Raw genomic sequence first — 24,105 nt, 5'->3', positions numbered from 1 at the left:
GGTTTAGATCATACCTTGATTGTTATGTAGGAATAACAATCTTAATTCCTCCTTGTAATTGGCTTCTGAAAGCTTAATGTCACAAATGTCACACCTCTAATGGCTCACAAACACCAAGAGCAAGAGGATGAAGAAGGAGAAGAGGAGAGGCACTAAAAACGTCTAAAAACCCTAAGGAAACTCTTAGCCACGTTTTTGGTGCCCTAGGGGGTCCTTAAATAGTGAGGCTATTAGGGTTATCTAACAAGGAAACCCTAATTTGACTGCTTAGGCCCTCAGCAACTCATGGACTCCCTCCTTAAAGGCCTTGGACGATTTCTAATGGGTTTCCCCATAGAATTCTTCCACTCCTCTGATATGGAGTCCATTAGCCCAATATTCAACTATCACACAATTGATAGTTCTAGTCCCCTAAGTTTAATTAATCTCTTTTAGCTACAAAATTAATTCTTAATTAATTATTGACTAATATTAATTAAACAATATGATATCTCCTTTAATATATTATTCTCATAATATATTAATAAATCATAATTAATCCTCTCTTTCCATAATTCATCCTATCAAGTTGCTTTGGTGAAGGCAACCCAAAAGGACCATGCACCATCGGGTCAAGTACATACCAAAATAGTTGTGGACTTAGACACTAATCCAACAGTAGTGTTGTTGAGAGAAAAACTTGAGACACACTTGAACAAACGTTAGAACAAGTATAGTTGCGGAATAGTTTATCTCAAAAGGATCTAAAAGCTCAACAATAATAATAATTTGGAGTTAGATAATTAGAGAGTTAGGTACAGAAATGTAAGGAAATATAAATGAAAGCAGGTGTTATATCAAGTATACAGATAAGTTGTTTCTTAACAAGGAATGCATTTAGGCCAAGTTAGTAAGTGAGATCAAGCTTAGTGATTAAGTCAAGAATGTCTTGCTCCGAAGAGAGAAGATATTTAGATATAGTGATCTTTACGAGTAAGGGAGATGAGATAAATAATGTAAGATATGAGAAGCAAAGTGTTATCTTATATATTGATGAGAAAGATTGAGTCCTATATATAGAGGCTCAAAGATTACACATGTTCAACTATCTAAACCTAGCCATGCAAGGCATACTGGATAAAAGAGAGTGTTTTAAATAAAACATATAAAAAGCTAAACTAAGAAGACTAGATAGTAAACTGCAGATGATGATGACTTTAGATGCGGTAGCTGAACTGACTTGACTGTGGATCTTGTAAGGCTGCGGTAGGTCAAGTTTAAGAGGGTCAATTTTATGATTCAACAGGTGTTGTGTGGAACATTTCAGGCATCACATTTGGGGTTTTAGACTCACAAAGTTCTTAAGGAATCCAAGGAACAAGAAAGGTATGTTATTCTACTAGCTTTTATGTTTCAAGTTCCCCATGCCATGCTAGTTAGGTTAAGAACCTTGGAAAATCAAATTTGCATGTATCTTAGTAAAACATAGATCCAAGGTTTCTAGGGTTGCATGTACACCATAGGAATGTTAGAATGCTCAAAACCCTTCAGGAAGTATAGTAACGAATGGACCATAATGAAATTATTATGATTAGATATGATTCTATTAATAATGAGTCGTCGTATGACAAATATGAAAATGTTTCCAAATTGGGAGGAGGATATCGAGAATCTATGTCTAGATTAGAAACTTTTATGCATGAAGGAGATTCAAAGGAATGTACTTTGAATGTTTCCATATTGGGAGTTGGATATCGAGAATCTATCACTACTAGAAAAACAACCTTTTACGACGCGCAATCAATGACACACACTAATAGAGGACATGCATTTGTGCGTGCCCTAAAAATTGATGTCAATTTTCCAAAATATGAAGCATAGACGACACGCATTTATGTGTGCCCTAAAATCAGTTTCCAACAAAAAAAAATTAAAAACACGGAGGGCGCCTACTATAAAACAGTGCGTCGTGTAGAACTGTTGTTTTATATTTTTTTCATCAACGCGCATTCTTCAATTTTTTAATTGCCAAGCGGGGAATGAAATACCAAAAAATTGAAAACCCCGCCTGATACTCTCCTTCTTCGTCTTCGTATGTTTTGAAATCCTCTTCGATCAAAAGAAACCCTAAAAGCATTGTGTGGGTTCTTAAGGCTGAACAAGCACCTCTCGATCTCATTTCACCATTTATAGTTCCATTACAGAGTTCATAACTATGAACACGTTCTGAACAACAATCAGTGTGCTATATTTCATAGCTGCTAGCCCTAACCCTAACTCTAGCCCTGAAATTCTAATTTCATTGATATGTATATATAATATATTTCTGATTGGAACTGTTTGATGCTACGGTTTATTCGTTGGGAGGTATAGTGGAATCAAGAGCTACTAGTGTAGCTTCTTAGTGGAAAACAAGTTGAAATTTCCTAGACAAAGAGTTCAAGCCTCTTAAAAAGCCCGTAAATCAGGGATCTTCTCCGCCATCTAGCAACGTCCATAATTCAGATAATTCAAAGAAGAAATTGACCAATTTCCTGCCTCCGGTCTTAGCCCTAGTTTTTATAGATGAGATCGGTCTCTTATCCAGACTTGACTTAATTAAGAACCCTGACCTTGTCAACTCTTGGGTTGAATTGGTCCTACAGTTCACGAACTCCTCTTTTTCATCACTCTCCCTTGATCCCGTTGATGATGTCGCCTTAGCAGATTTGTCTACCGCCGTGGTGGATGTTTCACGCTCTGTTGGGGGGGGGGAGCTGTGAGGAGTGGTTGGAGAGAGAAGACTCTATAGTTTATTCTATAGATTTTCGTATAGAACCAGTACTTATCTCTGGTCGTGAGGAGGTTTGTATTTTGACTGTGATTAGCATTATTTACGTGTTTCAACAATTACATGTATCATAGTTCTTCGATTGCATGTTTCCATTGTTGTTCCTTTTCGTACGATTCAAGTATGCGATCTTACTGTGATGCCATGACATGAATGATAGTTCAAAAGGTGCTTTCATGAAGGATTGGAAGTCCTGTTCTGTTGGATGCAAGTTTAGCCTTCGGAAGAAGAAGAAGAAGGCTGATGCTTCATTTGGATTACATAAAGAGGAAGGGATTGTTGTTGTTCTTCTGTCAATGGAGTCAGCTCACTACTTCCCTAGGAATGAGATCTCTAAGGCACGAGGGTAGGTAAGCACACTCTGAGATAAGCCATCAAAAACTCGGATTACAAAGATGCATGATTCATTTCTTGCTTATAATTGTTGTTTTAATGTCTAAGCCCATAACTATAATTGGTAAGCCTTGGCCCAACCTGGAATGGTCCGTTTGGGTTAAATGGCATCATGCATTTGGATAGACTATAATGAGAGAAATAACACTTAAGGTTTGTTAATATATTATAAGTTCTAATATATTAATAAGATTATTTAATTAGTATTGATCAAGAATTAATCTAGGATTAATTAAGTGATCAAAAGAAGACTAATTAAATATATGGGTTGACTGTGTAAATCATTCATTCATATGTATGTCGGCTTGTGATCCAAGATTCCTTATGTTGGACTAAGTCCATGGGGTGACCTATGGATACTCCATGGAGGTTAAAATCCATGGAGCATAAGGAATGGGTAAAGTTATGAGTTACATGGTGTAACCCTAATAGTTACCATATAAAAGAATCCCATGGCTCAAGAAATTGTGCACTAATGTGTGAGAGAAAGGGCTAGCCGATTTTATGAAGTGTTCCAATTTCTCTCAAGTTATTCCATGTGTATCTGGTGTTGTGTGAACCATTTGAGGTGTCACACTTGGGGCACTAGGCACTCAAGCTTCATGAAGACATTCTACATCAAAGAGGTATGTAATTCTAACTTCATATATATTCATATGAATCAATGTTATTATGCTAGTTAGGATGAATACCTTGGAAAGTTCATATTTGCATGTATAATAGAGAAAACATAGATCCAAGGTATTTAGGGTTGCATGCACACTTAGGAGTGTTAGAATGCTCAAAACCCAACAATAATTTTCATAAATTGAAATTGTAACAATGTATAATCATGTTTCAGAGTAGGATATGACATAATTATGACCACGAGTCTCTCCGCAGATGTCCCAGTTGGGTACTTTTCTTGGGAAAAATATGATATAATGGCTCATGTTCAACCAAAAACTGAAAAGGCATTGGCAGCTGCATTCATTTCAAATTGTGCTTCTCGCAACTTTCACTTACAAGCCCTAAAATGGCTTGAAAAGTCAAATATCAAGATTGATTCTTATGGTAGTTGTCATGGAAATCATAATGGAAACGATAAGTATGTCAAGTTATTTGGTTTAAAGATTAATTTTTGTTCTTTATTTTATTTGTAAACCATTCATGTCCATATGTTCTAATTGTGTTTTTAGTGGAAAAGGTTGAAACTCTTAAGTGTTACAAATTCAGCTTAGCTTTTGAAAACTCCAATGAGGAAGACTATGTCACTAAAAAATTCTTCCAATCACTTGTTGTAGGTATAATATGTCTTTTGGAGTGAACAACTATAAAAATGCATACTTTTTAGCGCTAAATGGAAGTATGTTGCTACCTGATATGTTTTTGGCCCATTTTTAGTTACAAACCTAGCAGTGTTTATAATCTCCACAAGCCTGTCAAAATTTTCCTCACTAATCCCAATCCGTTTAGCCTAATTGAATATTTCCTGTAAAATAAATAAATAATACAATATTATTATTATTTATAATTTATCGATACAACACAAGACTTTATCCTAGAAAGAAAAGGTATACTATAGTAGTATATACTTTTTCAGAGAAACAGTCTTTGTGTTGTTTCTCTGATTGCTTGTTGAGTGAACTTAATAACCGTTTTGCTTCTTTTGGAAAACTTATCCCACTAATCCTAGCAAAATCAACAACTCCATGCTCATCAACAAACTTATCAAACAATGATTCCTTCAGAATAACCAAAAGCTCCACCTTCAATACCCTGTTGTAATTCTATTTATATTATTCACAACAACCTTCATATCTTGCCTAATAACTTCACATTCTTTTTCTTCTAATTAACTCTTCTGTTTCTATGAATCAATCATGTTTATGAAAAATTCAACATACATGGAACTATGGAAGGAAAAAAAATAGAATGTTTTTTCAACAAATCATTTATCTGTCACATGTTTGCTTGGCAGGGAATTTTTTTATTTACATCTTATATATATATATATATATATATATATATATATATATATATATATATAGGGAAGGGTTATATGGAAAATAAACAATTAGGGCAACACATGTTGGAACCAGCATGACAAAACATCACTTTGGAATAACTACATAAATAACTTCCATAGTACATTGCTTATGAATAAAGAAATGGACACGTGTCACTTGATCATTGGTTCCAGCATATGTTGCCCTAATTGTTCATTTTCCATTGAACCCTTCCCTATATATATATATATATATATATATATATATATATATATTGTTTGAAGTAAACGTTTTTGTTATATAAATAAAGTTCAAGTGTTTAATTGCCCTATCAAAGCCAATTCTGCTACTGTCTTGGCTGAATTGAAAAAATCATCACATGACTTGGTAAGTATCACTGAGTGAAAACTATTTGTTAGAATGCAAGGGTAAAATGGTCATTTGCTCTCACTCAGATGATTTTATTCAGTCTAGAAAAGAAACAAGCATTTTGTATGGAAATCTTTTGTCTACGAGACTTAATGGAGAAAAAAAAGAAACAAACTCTTAGTTTTTTTAATTTGCTTTTTCAATTTCATATTAGAGTTTTTATTTAAAAAATCAACTTCAATGTATTTGCCAGGGTGGCTCCAGAGCAAAAAAAAAGTTGATAATGACAACTTTTAAATCATCCAGGAGAGTAACTTTGATGTGTGGTGATGGCACCAATGATGTTGGAGCTTTGAAACAGGTAATGCAAGAAGTAGCAATGTACTTTCAATTACAATATCGATCCTTCTTTTGATGTTTCTTTCATATTGGCTCCTGAATTGTGAAATTCTAACTACTCAACTGTTAAAATGTTTTTTCTTCCAAAATGACCATTTTGCCCTTAGACCAAAAACAATGTTTGTAAATTTTTCTTAAATTTAATAACAAAATTCTAGCGTACATGATTTTAAAACTATGCTCTTAAAAGTTTAACAGATTTAAGGATCAAAATTACAAACCGATTTCTTTTGGGACCAAATTTGAGAAAAGATCCAAATTCAGGGACCAAATTTGTAATTCACTTTGTTTATTTGTGGTTTTCAGGCACATGTAGGAGAATCTTTTGGAGCAATACTAGCACTTGCAGTTGCTTCTCGTAACCCTACAATTGACTTAATAATCATTCTAGAAAACTCAAGTTAATTATTCTTTTTGTTTCTTTTCACAATTTCTTTTATTTTTTCAGTGATTTCAATTTTATAATAGTACTTTTTTTCATTTCAACAACTGCTTATGAGAGATCATCACTGCATCTATTAATAGGGTTCATGAAGACTCTTCCTATTGAACATAATTATGGGTCAATTCCTTATCTTACAAGCTTCATTTTAGGTATTTTACTTATTTCAACTTAGAGTTTGATTAAGATAATCTTCTTCTTTTTTATTTACTTTACAATTTTCTTTCAGGTGATTTGGTAAAGACGACAATGGTTAACACTCATGGTCCAAACCATTTACCTTCTTCTAGGCAATTGATTGGCAATCTTAATGAAGATATACCACTTCTTTATGTAAGAATCACCTTCAACTAATAAAATTTACCAAAAAGCCCTTCAAATAACTTCCACTTCCATTCTTGAATTTACTTCATATAGGCAATAACCAAAATAATGTTGGAATAGTGTCTAAGGCTGTAACTATATTAGGCAAGTATTTGACCCGGTTGTGCATGGTCCTTTTAGGTTGCCTTCACCATAGCAACTTGATAGGATGATTTATTAAGAGAGAGTAAATATTATTAGTATATTATGAGAATAATATAAAGAATAATATATTGTTATTTGATTAATATAAGTCATAGAATTAATTGGAATTAATTTGGTGACTTAAAGAGATTAATTAAATAAGAGGGTATAAACTGTCAATTGTTTAATAGTTAAACTTTAGACTGTAAATCCATATAGATATGGATTAGACGGATTCTAGAAGCTAAGGATTGCTTCAAATCGTCCAAGAGTTGTCTAAGGAATGGGTTTGGATAGCCTTAAGAGAAGATTATCCAATTAGGGTTTAGGTTGTAACCCTTAAGGAGTCTACAAGTATAAATAGACCCTATGGCATAAGGAAATCGGTACTTTGTCGGAAGTATAGAACCCCTGACCAATTTCCTCCCCTCTCATCTCTCCCAAATCATCCTCCTTGCTATTTGGTGTTTGTAAGCCATTAGAGGAGTGACAATTGTGACTCTAGAAGCTCCAAGACAACAAGATCAACAAGGAATTAAAAGGTATGATTCTAGATCTGTTTCAATATTGTTATTACACCTAAATAGTCATTAGAAGTCTTGGATTCAAAGCATGTTTAATTAGAAAGCCTAGATCCAAGCATTAGGGTTTTCCCTGCGCACATAGGAAAGTTCTTATGGCTAAAACCCATCAGTGGTATCAGAGCCTAGCTTGGTTTTCATTAAATTGTTGCTTAATTGTCTGAAACTAAACTGCAAAATTCGTTTTTTGTGTTTCTGAGTCATGGACTCGGCGAGTTCCATAGTGGACTCGGCGAGTTGGCTTGACTCGGCGAGTCACTTGGTGCACTCGGCGAGTCCAAGCGTCAGGAATGGCAAGATTCGGGATTTCTTCATGATTATCTTATGGAAACTTACCTTAATCATATTAGATCAAACCTAATTCGATTTTTTGATATATATGACTATTATCTTGATCTAATTAAAGATATTTATCAACTAATAAAATATTTAATTTCCTTATATGATAATTAATTAATTATTTTGATTATTTTGGTAATTATCTTGAAAGAAATCTTGAATAAATCAAATATAGATAATTAGCAAATTAATTGTTAATTAAAATTATTTGTTATTTGATCCTTCATGTTTTAAATGTTTAAAACTTGTCCTCAAGTTTTGAAATTTATATTTTGTGATTAAAAGTTTTAATTTAGACAATTTAAATTTCAAACCCTAGATTTTAAAATGTTTAAAATACAACCCTATACTAATATAATATTACAAGATTAATATATATATATATATATATATACATATATATATATATATACATATATATATATATATATATATATATATATATGTATAGCTAAACTGTTAGTCTTACCATTAGTAGGCCTCATTCACGAAGCCGATCTATAAGGTGGGTATAAGGTTGCGGCCTATAAAATGGCGCTTAATGGGTGTACACTCACACCCACCACTTGCTTGATCGGTGGAGGGTCGTTAGCCGAACGGGTAGGATAGGGCAACCCTATCTCCTCATTAAAAGTATAATATTAAATACAAAGTAACTACATGTTTTTCAAATTCCCAATCCTAGTTACTGTAGGAAAAGTGAATTGATGCAAACCCATGAAATTACACTTTGCACCCTTGCTAAGAAGTTAGTGGAGCGTGTGTGGTTTACCGGCACACTAATTGGTTCTAAGCAAAGGTGGCAAAGGGTGATTCATTGTTTATCATAGTTCGGTGGAGCGTGTGTGGTTTACCGGCACATCGAATAGGTGATCGTTACAATGAAGGCACCATGTGAATTTGCATGGTAATTCACACCCGCTTTGTGATCCTCGGTATCCCAGTCACAAACTAGAGGGGCATATTGAGATTTAAACATGCCATTGAATAGTTTCAATGAATCTCATCCGATCCTAGGAATTCTCAATACATTTAGGACTAATAATTAGGTTTTATGGTGGAGAATTAGTGAATCGTCATTCACTTACCTTCAATTTATTTTCATGTTAGATTACGGCATCCCTTTTCTAATATGTAAATGTTGTTGTTGGATCCTAGCCCTAATTTTTATTATTGGGTGATAATTAGGGATTCATATTCTAATCTATATTTGTCCTTTCTATTTGTAGATGTCGAACGCAAACAACGCTGCTACTAGTTCTTTAACGTTGATGAGCCTTTGCCAAAAGGTCACCTTCGATGGAACGAACTTTAGCGAATGGATAAGATACATTCGCACCATTGCTCGCTATGAGGATAAGGAGTATGTCCTCGATGAGAAGCTCGAGAAAATCAACCCTGAAATTGCTACTCCGGCTGAAATTACCGCTTTTGAAACTCATGAGCGAGATGCAACGAAGGTACATTGCATCATGATAGCCACCATGAACTCCGAATTCCAAAAGTCCTACGAGGACATGTACCCGTACGAGATGCATCAAGACTTATTGGAGAGATACCACCAAAATGCGAGACAAGAGCGTTATGAGATTTTCACTAACATGATTTCCGCTAAGATGAGTCATGGAGAGTCTCTTAGCGTGCACTTGCAAAAGATGCAAAGGTATGTCGACCGCCTTCGTAAGTTAAATGTTGACTTTGGGGAAGACTTGGCGATCGACATGGTGCTTCACTCTTTGCCTTCGATGTACAATCAATTTAGGATGACCTACCACATGAACAAAGAAGAGGTCACCCTAAGCAAACTCCAAGGTCTCTTGAGGGTCGCCGAGAGCAACTTTAAAGACAAGTCTGTTGCACCAACTCCCAATCCACCCGCTGCTCCTGTCTTGGCTATTGGTCAAGGAAAGGGAAAGAAGAGGAAGGCCTCGTCTAAGAACTATCGCAAGGTTAAAGCCCGAGATGGTGCATCTTCTAGTGGGACCAAAGTTGATCCCGCTAAGCCCTGCCCTAACCCGAAGGAGGCAGAGTGCCACCACTGCCACAAGATAGGACATTGGAAGAGAAGCTGCCCAGAATACCTGCATGCCATCAAGGAAGGAAAGATCAAGCCATCTTTCGCAGGTATATATACAATTAAATCTAACGATTCTAATCATGCTATTTCTTGGGTTCTTGATACCGGTTGTGGTTATCACATTTTTTCTAATGTGCAGGGACTAAGAAGAAGTAGGGATGTGGAGCAAGGAAGGATCAATCTAATCATGGGGAACAGAAGATCGTCGCATGTGACCAAGATTGGAGTGTATTCTTTAGTGCTTAGGAATAGTTTATGTTTAGATTTGAACAATTGTTGCTATTCGCCAGAAATGGCTAGAAACATCATTTCATTTCATGGTTTATATAGACAAGGTTTTAGATTTTCTTTTAATAGTGAGAATGGTTCTATTTTGGCTTATCTAAATGGTGTCTTTTACTTTGAAGCTATACCATGTAATGGAATTTATGAAACTGTTATGATTGTTGATAACTTAGGGAACGATGTTTTGAATATAGATTCTTCCACTAGTATGGATAAAGCATCCTTGTGGCATTGTCGTCTTGGACATGTCAACAAGAAACGCATAGCCCAAATCCAAAAGGATGGAGTGTTGGAGTCATTCGACCTTAGGGAAGATGACACATGCGAGTCTTGTTTACTTCGAAAGATGACTAAATCACCCTTCACAAGTACGTGTGAAAGGGGTGAGGGCGTATTGGACCTAATACATACCGATGTGTGTGGACCATTTAGAACAACCACAAAGGATGGGAACCGCTTCTACGTAACTTTTACCGATGATTATAGTAGATATGGGTATATCTATTTAATCAAGCAAAAGTCAGAAACCTTTGAAAAGTTCAAAGAGTTCAAGAATGAAGTGGAGAATCAATTGGGCAGGAAAATCAAGATGCTTCGATCCGATCGAGGAGGAGAGTACCTAAGTCTTGAATTCCACGATTATCTCAAGGAGTGTGGAATAGTTTCGCAATTGACGCCTCCTAGGACACCACAGTTGAATGGTGTGGCAGAAAGGCGTAATCGAACCTTATTGGATATGGTTCGCTCTATGATGAGTCGTGCTTCACTACCTATCTCTTTTTGGGGGTATGCCTTAGAGACTGCCGCCCATATCCTTAACCGAGTCCCTACTAAGAAGGTTGCCAAAACACCTCACGAGATGTGGACAGGGAAAGCTCCCTCGTTGGCACATATCAAGGTTTGGGGTTGCGAGGCTTTCGTAAGACGAGATACTCATGACAAGCTCGAACCTCAAAGTGAGCGATGTATTTTCGTCGGCTACCTGCAGACATCCTTTGGATATCTCTTCTATAGAGCGAAGGACAATGTTGTCTTTATTGCGAGGAGAGGAGTTTTCCGAGAGCAAGAACTCATAGGCCAAGAAGACAGTGGGAGGCAAATCGAGCTTGAAGAGATTCAAGAGTCGATAGATGAAGGAACCTCTACCGCTGGCACTCAACCCGAGGAGGAAACTCTGGTTGAACCAATTGACGAATCCTTACCTCTTAGACGTTCCGATAGAGTTAGAGTTCTACCCCAGTTTTATGGTTTTCATATTACTACCGAAGGGGACACGTATATTAGTGATGGTACACTAATAAATCTTGATGAACCTAATAGCTGTAAGGACGCCATGGCAGGCCCGGAGTCTGCGAAATGGAAAGAGGCAATGGATAGCGAGATCCAATCCATGTATGATAACTAAGTTTGGAATTTGGTTGATAATGTGCCCGGACGTAAGACCATTGGGTGCAAATGGATCTTCAAGAAGAAGACCGACGTGGATGGAAACGTACACACATATAAAGCGCGATTGGTTGCGAAGGGCTTTACTCAAACTCCCGGAGTTGACTATGATGAGACCTTCTCACCAGTTGCAAAGATAAAATCTATTAGAGTGATGCTAGCGATTGCCGCATTACATGATTATGAGATTTGGCAAATGGATGTCAAGACCGCTTTCCTTAACGGGAAGTTGGCTGAGGATGTTTACATGGCTCAACCAGAGGGGTTTGTGGATCCGAAGCATCCGAATGGAGTGTGTAAGCTTGAGAAGTCCATTTATGGACTTAAGCAAGCGTCTTGCAGATGGAATCTTTGCTTCGATGAGAAAGTCAAAGAGTTTGGATTTGTACGAAGCGAAGATGAATCTTGTGTATATGTCAAAGCCAGTGGGAGTATAGTAAGCTTCCTCGTTCTATATGTCGATGACATATTACCCATAGGAAACGACATCCCGACTCTGCAGGAGGTTAAGTCCTGGCTCGGGAAGTGCTTTGCTATGAAGGACCTCGGAGAGGCTTCTTACATTTTGGGAATAAGGATAGTAAGAGAAAGTAGTAAGAGACTAATTGGACTTAGTCAGAATACTTACTTAGAGAAGGTACTAAAACGTTTTAGTATGGAAAACTCGAAGAAGGGAGAATTACCGATACAGAGTAATGCCTAGTTGAGTAAGACTCAAAGTCCGAGTACCGAAACCGAGATAGCAGAAATGAGCCGAGTACCATACGCTTCTGCAGTAGGCTCAATCATGTATGCTATGACTTGTACTCGCCCTGATGTAGCCTTTGCTTTGAGCATGGTTAGTAGATATCAAGGGAACACTGGCAGAGCCCATTGGATTGCGGTCAAGAATATCCTTAAGTACCTTCGGAGGACCAAGGAATGGTTTTTAGTCCTCGGGGGAGTGATGACTTAAAGGGGCGAGGGTATAGTGACGCCAGCTTCCAGACCAACAGGGACAACTACCGTTCGCAGTCGGGCTGGGTCTTTACCCTTAATGGAGGAGCAGTAACTTGGAAAAGTTCCAAGCAGGAAACCATAGCTGATTCAACGTGCGTATCAGAGTACATTGCAGCGAGCGAAGCGTCAAAGGAGGCAATATGGTTGAAGAACTTCATTGGTGATCTTGGAGTTGTACCTGCCATAAAGGAGCCTATGGAAATTTTATGTGATAATGAAGGAGCGGTTGCCTTGACCAAGGAACCGAGGGATCATGGTAGATCTCGACATATCGACAGAAAATATCACTTTCTTAGACATCAAGTAGAAGAAGGACACCTCGTGGTTAAGAGGATATCATCAGAAGATAACCCAGCAGATCCGCTTACGAAGGGATTGGCTAGGGTTAAGCATTTGCTGCATGCTAGGAGTATTGGGCTGAAGGATGCTATTAGTTTAGATTAGATAGTTTTAGAAACTTATAATAGATAAATGTATTGACATTTGATGATTAAATAAAGGAGTTTTATTTATGAGTAATGTTACTATCTTATGTTAATTGTTTAGCTATTGTTTCGCTTTGCATGTTTTGACTTCTAGAATAATTGAGTTTATTAGGAATAATCGAATTATTCAAATTGTCCACAATCGTTCATATGTTGGAAGTAGATATGAATGAAGATTGTTATGAATCGGTGCGTAGATTGTCTAAATGGTATTAGACATAGCAAAGGGTTGCTGCGACGTTCATGAGTGCTTATGAACTAGTTTTGAGCATTGGAACAAACCCACGCTTGCTGGAATCACCTTATGGAATATGATATAAAAGGGTGATCGCAAGACGATAATATCATATAGTCTTAAAACCTAGATATATGGTTTGTTATTTGTTGATTGATTGTACATTAATAATGCGAAAACGCATCAGTAACTCGGTGTTATAAAACGCATTGTTGTGTATAGTTGGTTAATGAATAAATAAATGCATATAAGTCGAAGTTTATTTGTAACTTTTATCTAAGAAGGTAAAAGCGATCTCTCGGCCACTTGATGATTTGATTTGACTTATGTCGAATAAATCAGAGATCGAGAAACCTAAATGCTTGACTAACCATTCCATAGGATTGTCAGCATGTTATCTAACAGAGGACTGTACGATCCCTTATGTAAAGGACAAGATTGATTAGATCAGAGTTTGACAGCGTCTTTGAGAGCTACGATTGCAAACCGAATTGTACTTGTGCATATAGTTACTAGACTTATCCAAGTGGGAGACTGTTGGAATAGTGTCTAAGGCTGCAACTATATTAGGCAAGTATTTGACCCGGTTGTGCATGGTCCTTTTGGATTGCCTTCACCATAGCAACTTGATAGGATGATTTATTAAGAGAGAGTAAATATTATTAGTATATTATGAGAATAATATAAAGAATAATATTTTTGTTATTTGATTAATATAAGTCATAGAATTAATTGGAATTAATTTGGTGACTTAAAGAGATTAATTAAATAAGAGGGTATAAACTGTCAATTGTTTGATAGTTAAACTTTAGACTGTAAATCCATATAGATATGGATTGGACAGATTCTAGAAGCTAAGGATTGCTTCAAATCGTCCAAGAGTTATCTAAGGAATGGGTTTGGATAGCCTTAAGAGAAGATTATCCAATTAGGGTTTAGGTTGTAACCCTTAAGGAGTCTACAAGTATAAATAGACCCTATGGCATAAGGAAATCGGTGCTTTGTCTGAAGTATAGAACCCCTGGCCGATTTCCTCCCCTCTCCTCTCTCCCAAATCATCCTCCTTGCTATTTGGTGTTTGTAAGCCATTAGAGGAGTGACAATTGTGACTCTAGAAGCTCCAAGACAACAAGATCAACAAGGAATTCAAAGGTGTGATTCTAGATCTGTTTCAATATTGTTATTACACCTAAATAGTCATTAGAAGTCTTGGATTCAAATCATATTTAATTAGAAAGCCTAGATCCAAGCATTAGGGTTTTGCATGCGCACATAGGAAAGTTCTTATGGCTAAAACCCATCAAATAATTCCAAGAGACACTCTTGATTGGAGGATTAAGCTTCTTGAATCAGCTACTGGAATTGTGTGTGTGTGTGTATGTATATAAATATATATATCATCACTATGTTCTTGCTATATAGAAACATTAAATCTTTGTTGTTTTTTTCAAGTTTTTTGCAGATATACATGTGTTGCATTCTTCATTTCAATTGTTATTTGTACTACTAATGATGGAAGCTGCTAATAAAGGAAATGGAAGAAGCCGCATGAAATATATTTTTTGTATGAAACACAGAGTAGATTAGATGAATGTAAATTTATATATTGAAAAAGATAGAATTTTATGACATTAAATTGTATGCAATGGATTGTATTTTTTGTATATGGCATTTTATTTCTATTATGAGACATTTAATTAAAATGTAATTTAAAAATTAACAAATATATAAATATATATTTTTTAAACATTTAAATTTACGATACGCAAAAATGTGTGTCGTCTTCGTTTATGACATGGCCTTTCTTGACAGGGATTTTAATGATACACATTGCGTGTCATAAATGCACGTCGTCTATAAGCGCAAAAGAGTGTCGTCTCTTGTTATGACAGGGCCTTCCTTGACACGCATTTGTGCGTCGTCTGAGCATTTTACGATACGCATTGCGCGTCGTAAAAGGCTGTTTTTCTAGTAGTGTATGTCTAGATTCGAAACTTTTCGCCTTTTCAAACGCTATCTTCATCTTTGGATACTTTTCCTCTTTGTTTTGGAACACCTTTGCTATCAGAAAGACTTCTTCTGGATTCATACATGGGAAGTCTGCTTGGGTGTGGACGTAGTCCTGATTCCTTCTTGTAAGAGTATACTGGATGAAGTCAACTTTCATGAATTTCCGGGGATTAAAGTTCTTGACTGCGGATGGTCTATCATTAGACCAGATTTTCTCTATTGAGGAGGCATGTTTAGCATGGAATCGATTGAGTCTTTCGAATTCAATGGGTAGTCTCTTGTGATCAGGTAAACGGTGGTCAAATTGCTCAAATACGATGAAGTATTTTGCATTGGGGGATATTGGAACATCCCAGTAACCATCAGATGGGGGTTCAACAAAGGTAAGGTAGGGTTTGTAGTCATCATCTAATAGTCTGCGGTGAGGATTAATCTAAGAATTTATTAAGGATTCATCCATGGTGATGTCAAATCCGTTTTCTCTTCATATTAGTTCAACAAACTTGGCTGCTTTCCAGTATGATTTCTTCCGTTTTGTAGTGGGAGAGTCAGTTGAGTGTTCGGATGACATGTTGGATGCTAATTCTTTGAAGTGGGGAGGAGTCTCTGGTCTCTTGGAATTTGATTCTTGAATGATTTCTTTTTGCGGTGGCGACTGATGTTGTGGTGGAGTATGATGTTGCGGAGGGGTTTGATGCCGAGGAGGAGTTTGATGTTGCTGAGAGATGTTGTTGGAATTGTTGGAATGATGATCTTCATCACTTCCCCCTCTTGAGGAATGCAGAGCTGGGGATTCCTCAAGCCATTGCCGAAGACCATCGACTTTATTACACACAATGTCGAATAGAGCCTTGAGGGCATCAACCAGTTGCTGATTGTTTGGAAGATTGGTGTTGAAAAGAAGTCGATGAATCTCCTTGGTAAGTTGAAAGATCTCAGGACCATGAAAGTTTGAAGATAGAGAGGGTCGAAGACCGGTTATTGTAGATTGTAGGACCGATATAGTGGACTCATAGGCAGTATGAGTTTCCTCTATCAGCTTCTTCGAGTGAGTCGACTGATCAGCAATGACTCCTTGAAGTTCTGCCTTGATTGCGGATACTTCAGAGATGAGTCACTTTGCAGTAGTCATAAAATACTGATGGTCAGCCTTACGACTTGTGTCCAAAGAATGAATTCCCATTTCGACTTTCAGAGAAATTAGCTCAGCAGCCAGTCGTTCACGATTTTTCAATCTTTCTATTCTTTCAATTAGGGATTGCGGTCCTGGAATGTCTTCATGTTGCGATTGTGTGGGCTTGACAGTGGCAAGAATCTGATCTACTTTTGCTTGAAGATTCAGAAATTCTTTTCGTGAGACACCATTCTTATTTTTCTTCTTTTTCCCTTTAGGCTTGGAGGTTGAGTGTGAAGAACCACTCGAGGCTTCTTCTTCATCAATGATCATTAAGTCATCATCAGAATGAGCAAGTTGATTTACCTCATTGAGATCGAAGTCATCAAGGCCGAATGTGGGGGTGGAGCTAACTTCGATTGCGGTACCATCTTCTTGAGAGTCTCTAACACTTGGAGTTGGAGGGGGATTTGATTGATTTTCGCCACCAGGAGTGGTAGTGGTGTTGAGGATCATTTCAACCATCGTGGACATCCACTCTTGAACTTTAAAAATATTGGATAAAGTATAGGCGTTGTTAATTGCGTCTGCCCAACACTTTGCCACCGATTGAATTTCCAACTATTTTTGTTGAAGCTGCTTGGTCAGTCAGTCCTTCCTTGCTTGAAATGCCCTACGTAAAGCGGCATATTTCTTTGCATCAGCTTCATTGTTTGGCTTGTATGTACTCCATGAATCATTGAGATCAATATCGTCAATTCCTTGATAACGCACCGACGTGTCCCTTGGGTCCACAGATCCTTGCACAATTGTGCTCACCGTGCCTAAACCACCTAGAAGGGTTGGAAGCGAAGTAGGATTTCCTGAGCTTTCTCGGTCTCCTTGACCTGTGGTCAAGTTTGGCCTCGGCTCAATTCTGGCAAGGGCGAAAGAATTGCCCTGCAGTTGGGAAGGTGTTTGAAGTGTATGGGTGACAGACAAAAGGATGGAGTTCAACTCCTCAGGCGTAAAGAAATGTAGATGGTAAGCCCTGGAGACCTTAGGGCGAGAACCAGTTCCATCCCCTTGGGAGTGAGCTAGGGGTGAGTCTCCACTAGTAGGTGAAACATACACACTTTCTGTGTCTGAGTAGAATTCAATGGTTGCATTGAATGGGTCTGCAGCCACCCCAAGGACTACCGGAGCCTTTTGAGAGGCTGCGGTATCTGTCCGGTCACACATTTGGTCTGTGGATTTGGTTTTTCTTTTCTTGAGGATTGTAATGGGTTGTACATCATCAGAATCATCATCTAATTTGTCATTTGAAGGCACAATTGGTTTGAGTTTGGTTTTCTTGGATGGTTCCGGGTTCTTGGAAGCATCCTTTTTCTTCGGGGTTCCATGTTTCTTAGAGATGTTGCGGGGGCCATGGTTGGTTGAGGCAACCTTCTTGACTCTTTGTGATAAAGGCAAGTTGGATAGTGTAGTAGAGGATGGGGCTGCGATACTATCAGGGTTGATGGGTGTTGTTTCGGTTTGTATGTTCTGACTAGGTAGAGGCGAGTAGGAAGTTATGGGTCGATACCTTCCGTAGCGTCTAAGTGATCTGCGACATCATTGGTTTCAAGTCCAAGTGAAGATAATATGTGGACTGGTAATCGTCTAATAAGTCCAAAAAGAGATTGATCTTTAAAGGGGTTGTACCTTTTAAGATCCCTAGTTATGAAGAGGTTGACATCGTTACCCACGCTCAGTCCTGCATCAGCATGAAGATCGAAGATGCATAATGACCAAAATCTTGAAAAGGTGAGTTCGGTTGGGATTTCTCTTGGGCTTTCCTTGGGAATGTACTGCAGGAAGTCGTCTCATAGAATCTGACCGTAGTTGACATTGTGGCCAGTGAAGATGCTCCAGACTAGCTCTAACAGTTTGAGGCCCATGTTATCAGTGCCCCCGGTCCTGCCAGACAGACTGCAGATTACGAAGTGGCATACGAACTACCATACCACAGGCAGCTGATTCTTCTTGAATTTGCCTACGCCTTTCAGCTTCTTTTGGTAACCCATTTGGTAAAGTGCAGATAAAATATTGGTTGTGCTTGGGCTGAAGAACTTAGTTGAAGGATGAACTAACAGATTAATGGCATTGGGAAACTTTTCTTTGGTTAGAATAACCAAAGAATCATTCACCAGGTTCAAATGCACCTCTTGAAGGTTGTTGAGAGGGCGATATGCAGAGAAAGCACATTTGTAGAGGGTTGAGAGTGGAAATACGTCGGTGAAGGCATCAAAGGGGCCGAACAAAAGATGATTTGGCAAGAACTTGATCATCAACTTGATTGAATCATTGTAAAAAGAATGCACATTGAACACAACCCTAAAATTGCTTGAGGCAATCGTTGGCATTTGATTTCTTGAGGCAGAGTCTGAACCTGTTGGGTTAACAGAGACAAATGTTTTGGAGTGTTTCTTTGAGATGCCCGATTTCTCCATTTTTCAAAAGGTTTGAAGAACTTGTAGGAAAATAGAGTGCGAGAGGATGAAGAAGATGAAGTTCGTCTTGAGAGTTTTCAGAAAGCATAAACCTTTCTTGGGAAGAAAAAGAGGGTTTTATAGCGGCGGAAATAAAACTTAATTGATTTTACCCTAATTAGATTTGGGTAAAAAAACGTTTGGTTTTTTTATTTGGATGCAATCCCAGCCACAGATGATTTTATGAAAAGATTTATTTTACTTTTTAATTTTTTTCAAAAGCGGTTGCATTTAATAAAAATGTCAGTCCCTAAAACATCACGTCTGAAGAACGTATGGTGAGGGAGCTAATTTGTTGTATAAAGAGAGAAGATGTAACAGATTTGATGTTTTGGGGTAATAGGAAGAGACAGTTTAATGAAAAATATTTCTTAAAAAGAAAATGTCATGGAAAACTATTCTTTTTGTCATCATACCCAAAATAGGTCTGACAAAAGGTTTATTTGAAAAGCAGAATTGCCACGATTATATGCTACACCAAGAATGTTTTTCTTATTTAATGAAGGATCATTAAATAACACACAACGTTTCAAGAATTTATGAAGTAGTTGAGACATTGAGACTTCATTGCGGATTGAGACTTCATTGAGGGTTGATGGTTAGATTACTGTAGTAGAAGAGCTGAGGAGAGCACTTAAACAAAAAATTAGTAACAACAAAAAATATGGACCATTGAGAGATAGATATGATATATAGTTGCGGTGTAAGAGGGATACTGCGGTACATAGAATATATTGTGATTCATAGAATACACCAAAACTATCTATCATAACTAAGTTCAATGAGGACCGCAACAGAGACCACGGATGGTCTGCGGTACCTCTTAATTCAAAAAGAATTGTGGGTCCGGATTCATCATTCCTAACATTTGTAAGAAACTGTTGAATTTGGTAGAGTCAAGTGCTTTAGTGAATGCATCAGCAATCTCTTCATGAGTATTGACAAAGATTAGTTCGATATTACCTTTCAGAATGTGGTCCTTGATGAAGTGACACCGCAGTTCAATATGCTTTGTCTTAGAGTGATGAATAGGATTGTGAGAAATTACTATAGCACTCTCAGAGTCACCATAAATTGGTATCCGAAGCATTCTGTATTCGTAGTCCATAAGTTGTGTTTTCATCCACAAGACTTGAGAACAACAGCAGGCTGCGGCCACATATTTAGCTTCTGTAGTATAAAATGATACACAACTTCATTTTCTTGATGACCAACTGACGAGTCTTCCACCCAGAAATTGACATCCACCGGAGGTGCTTTTTTGATCTAGTCTGCATCCGGCTTGATCCGCATCAGTGAATACTTGTAGGCTAACGTCATTTCCTGCGGGGTACCATAAGCCAAGAGTCTTGCTGCCCTTTAAGTATCTTAGAATCTGCTTGGCTGTGGTCATGTGTGACATTTTTGGATTAGCCTGGAACCTTGCGCATACACCTGTTGCAAAGACAATATCTGGTCGGCTTGAGGTGAGGTACATCAATGAACCAATTATTCCTCGATAAATTTTGTGATCTACGGATTCACCGGTAGGATTAGCGGATATTTTATGTTTGAAGGCCATTGGGACCTTTGCTGAGGAACAGTTATCCAGTGAGTATTTCTTTAGCAGTTCAGAGCTATATTTTTCTTTGATGAATGAATATTCCTAGCGAAATTTGTTTGATTTGAAGACCTAGAAAGAAGTTAATCTCTATGTTCATGCTCATTTGAAATTTACTAGTCATGAGCTTTGCAAATTCATCCACCATTCCTTGATCTGTGGATCCGAAAATGATATCATCCACATATATTTGTACTAGTATAAGGTAATTACTGTTTGTTTTTCTAAATAAAGTGGGATCAATCACTCCTCTTTTGTACCCTGATGAGACAAGAAATTCTGAGAGAGTCTCATACCATGCTCTTGGAGCTTTCTTCAGACCATAGACCGCCTTTTTAAATTTGTAACAATGATCAGGAAATTCAAGACTTTTGGAGCCAGGAGGTTGCTGAAGATAAACCTCCTCTTTTAATTCACCGTTGAGAAAAGCACTTTTTACATCCATTTGGTGTACTTTGATGTTCTTGTAGGCTGCATATGCTAAGAAGATTCAGATGTCTTCCATTCGTGCCACCGGAGTGTACGTTTCATCATAGTCAATACCTTCAAGTTGATTATATCCTTTAGCAACTAGACTTGCCTTGTTTCTGACGATCACACCAGATTCATCCAACTTGTTCTTATACACCCATCTAGTATCAACAATAGTCCGACCTTGCGGCTTCGGAGCGAGTTGCCACACTTTGTTTCTTTTGAATTCGTCTAGTTCTTCTTGCGTTGCGAATATCCAGTCTGGTTCTAGTAATGCTTCATTGATCGTTCGTGGCTCGACCGAGGACATAAATGCTGCGTAGTGACAGTGATCAGATAAATCCTTGGAGGATCAAGTCTGGATACCTGCGGATGGGTTGCCAATGATTTAACCCGGTGGGTGGTCCTTCGTCTAAACGTGTAGACGGGGTTGCAGATGATCAGCAGCTGCGGTAGAGGGAATATCTTCAATATCAAAAGATTCTTCGATTGGAGATGGTAGTTCCCCCTGGATTTGAGAACATCCTGCGGAATCATCTTGGACTGTTAGAGCAAGATTAGCATCTTCTTGAGCGATTGGAAGAGGTTCCCCCTGGATTGCTGATGGAAGATCCTCTTGAGCGTGAGAAAGTTCCCTTGGATTGTTGGAATTGTGAGAACTCTTGGGTCAGTTATGGTGTCTATATTGTCTATGTTTTCATCATCTGAATCCGAAGAGACATTTGATGGTCGAAATCCTCTACGGAGAGGGACTGGAGCTGCTTCTTCTAATACTGGAACCTCGATGGTTGTCGTAAGATCCGGAGTTGAGTTTTCCCCCTCAACCGGCGAGGTGGAAGCGTTAAGTGACACATCATCGGATAGCGTAGGCCCAGGTATTTCAGCATGTTGCATTTAGGCTTTAGGAGACACAAGAACCTTAGAGAGTTTAGCAGTCTCTATTGGATCGAAGAGATCATCATAGTTAACTTCAACTATGTTTAATGGAGCCATAAAGTCAGGAATATCACATTCAAGAATTGCTTTAGTCTCGGTGGAGGGAGCAATGTTGCGGACATAATAATCATCGAACTTTACATCAAAGCTTTCGACTATTAGTATGGTACGTCTTATGATAACCTTATAGGCTACCTTGTTTGTTGAGTAGCCAAGGAAGATGTCGTCATCAGATTTTGGTGCAAACTTGTTGAGATGGTCCTTGTTGTTGATCACAAAACATCTACATCCAAATATGTGAAAGAAACGGACATTAGGCTTTCTGTTGTTGAGGCCCTCATATGGTGTTTTGATGAGATGTTTGCACACGATGCTTTGGTTCTACACAAAGCATGTTGTGGCCACTGCTTCGGCCTAGAAGTAGAGAGGAAGGTTGGCAAAATTGAGCATAGATCTGGCTGCTTCTACCAGAGTGTGGTTCCTTCGCTCTATTTCTCCAATCTGTTGTGGAGTGTATGGAGATGAGAAATTGTGACTTACGCCCTTGGGCACCAAGAAACTATTTAGATGATGATTAGTGAACTCATTTCCATTGTCACTGCGGATGCGACGCACTGGTAGTTTGATTTGAAGTTCTATTTCCGTGATAAAATTGATGAGTGCCTGCGGTGTTTCTGACTTGAGTTTAAGAAAGAAAACCCATGTGAAACATGTGAAATCATCTACTATAACCAGTATGTATTTCTTGTGATGAAGACTGGCTACAGCGGATGGACCACAGAGATCAATGTGGAGAAGTTCCAATGGTTCTCAGATTGAGGAGTCGATCACTATAGGATGACTTGCTTTGGACTGTTTGCCACACTCAAACATAGGGCAGAGAGTGTCATTGTGATACTTAAGAATAGGGAGACCTCTGATAAGTTCCCCTATAAGCAGGTTGTTGATGTACCGAAAGTTGAGGTGAGCAAGCTTGCGGTGCCAGAGCTAGCTAACTTCGGATATGGCTTTTGATAGAAAACGTAGCTGTGGTTTCCCGATGATCAGAGAAACATCTAGAGGATACATAGTACCTTCAGATCTGGATTTGATCAGGCAAGTGATCCTATCGCTTGTCAATATGTAGCAAAATTGGTTATCAAATTCAATCTGATGGCCTACCTTACATAGTTTCCAAACACAACTGAGATTGTGTTTAAGACCTTCCACATAAGTGACCTTTTGTATAGAAAATTTTCCAGTAGTAAGAATACCATAACCTCGGATGATCCCCTTCGCATTGTTGCCGAATGTGATGTTACCCCCATTACAAATAGGCCAGAAATCCCGAAGGTACTCTAACCTTCCAGTCATATGCAAGGAGCAGACACTGTCGATTAACCATTCTTTTTCTTGGTCCTCCTTGCACAAAGCCTGGGAATAAAACGGCCAGTTTAGGCACCCAAATGAGTTTGGAGCCCGGGGCAACATATGAGTTCTTAATTGATGCAAGATACGAGGTTGCAAGGACAGGTTTTGTGTGAACTTTTAGACCTAGTCCTGGGTGCTTGAGATTTCTTAGAGTTTTGTGAGATTGAGAAAAGTTGAGAGTTTTTTAAAAAAGATCTTGATTTGACATGACAAGAAATCTTTTGACAATGCCATTTGTAAACTGAACTTTTGTCATTTGTTTTGACATTTTGTTTAGTCAATGGTCTCGGTGAGGGAGTATGCTTGTGACCAGTCCGAGGGTTGTGAGGTCTGACAGTAGGATTTGAAAAAGCAGATTTTGCAGGTGTAAAAGCACGTGTAGACCTTTTGAGAAGTGATTTATTAAAAATTTGATGTGACTTTAAAAGTATTGGAGTTGGAAAAGTACCCTTCCATTTTGGATCATCTGAGGAATAGATTTGAAAACCATTGCTTCGAAAAAACTTTACTTTCTTTTGGGTGGTGTCAAATGAGTTTGGAATGGATTTAGGAACTCTAAATTTCTTTTTCTTTATTTTCTTGACTGCAAAGATTTTGGATAGATAATTTAAGAAAACAAGTTTTTATGGACTCCTAGACTTAGGAATTTTGACAAATTGCTTATGTGTTTGAAATATTTTCCCGCTTTTTGCCATGGAAT

General features: G+C 38.0%; 1 pseudogene; it reads left to right on the top strand.

Moving 5' to 3' along the window:
- The first annotated feature begins 2,322 nt into the window (after positions 1-2,322).
- On the top strand, positions 2,323-6,754 carry LOC145098081 (putative fucosyltransferase-like protein; annotated as a pseudogene).
- Positions 6,755-24,105: the final 17,351 nt, after the last annotated feature.

This window comes from Lactuca serriola, chromosome 4, assembly GCF_051521515.1.
Source record: "Lactuca serriola cultivar US96UC23 chromosome 4, Lser_US96UC23_V15, whole genome shotgun sequence".
Taxonomy (NCBI): domain Eukaryota; kingdom Viridiplantae; phylum Streptophyta; class Magnoliopsida; order Asterales; family Asteraceae; genus Lactuca; species Lactuca serriola.
Note: the sequence above shows the minus strand (reverse complement) of the source record. Positions and strands in the feature narration are given on the sequence as shown.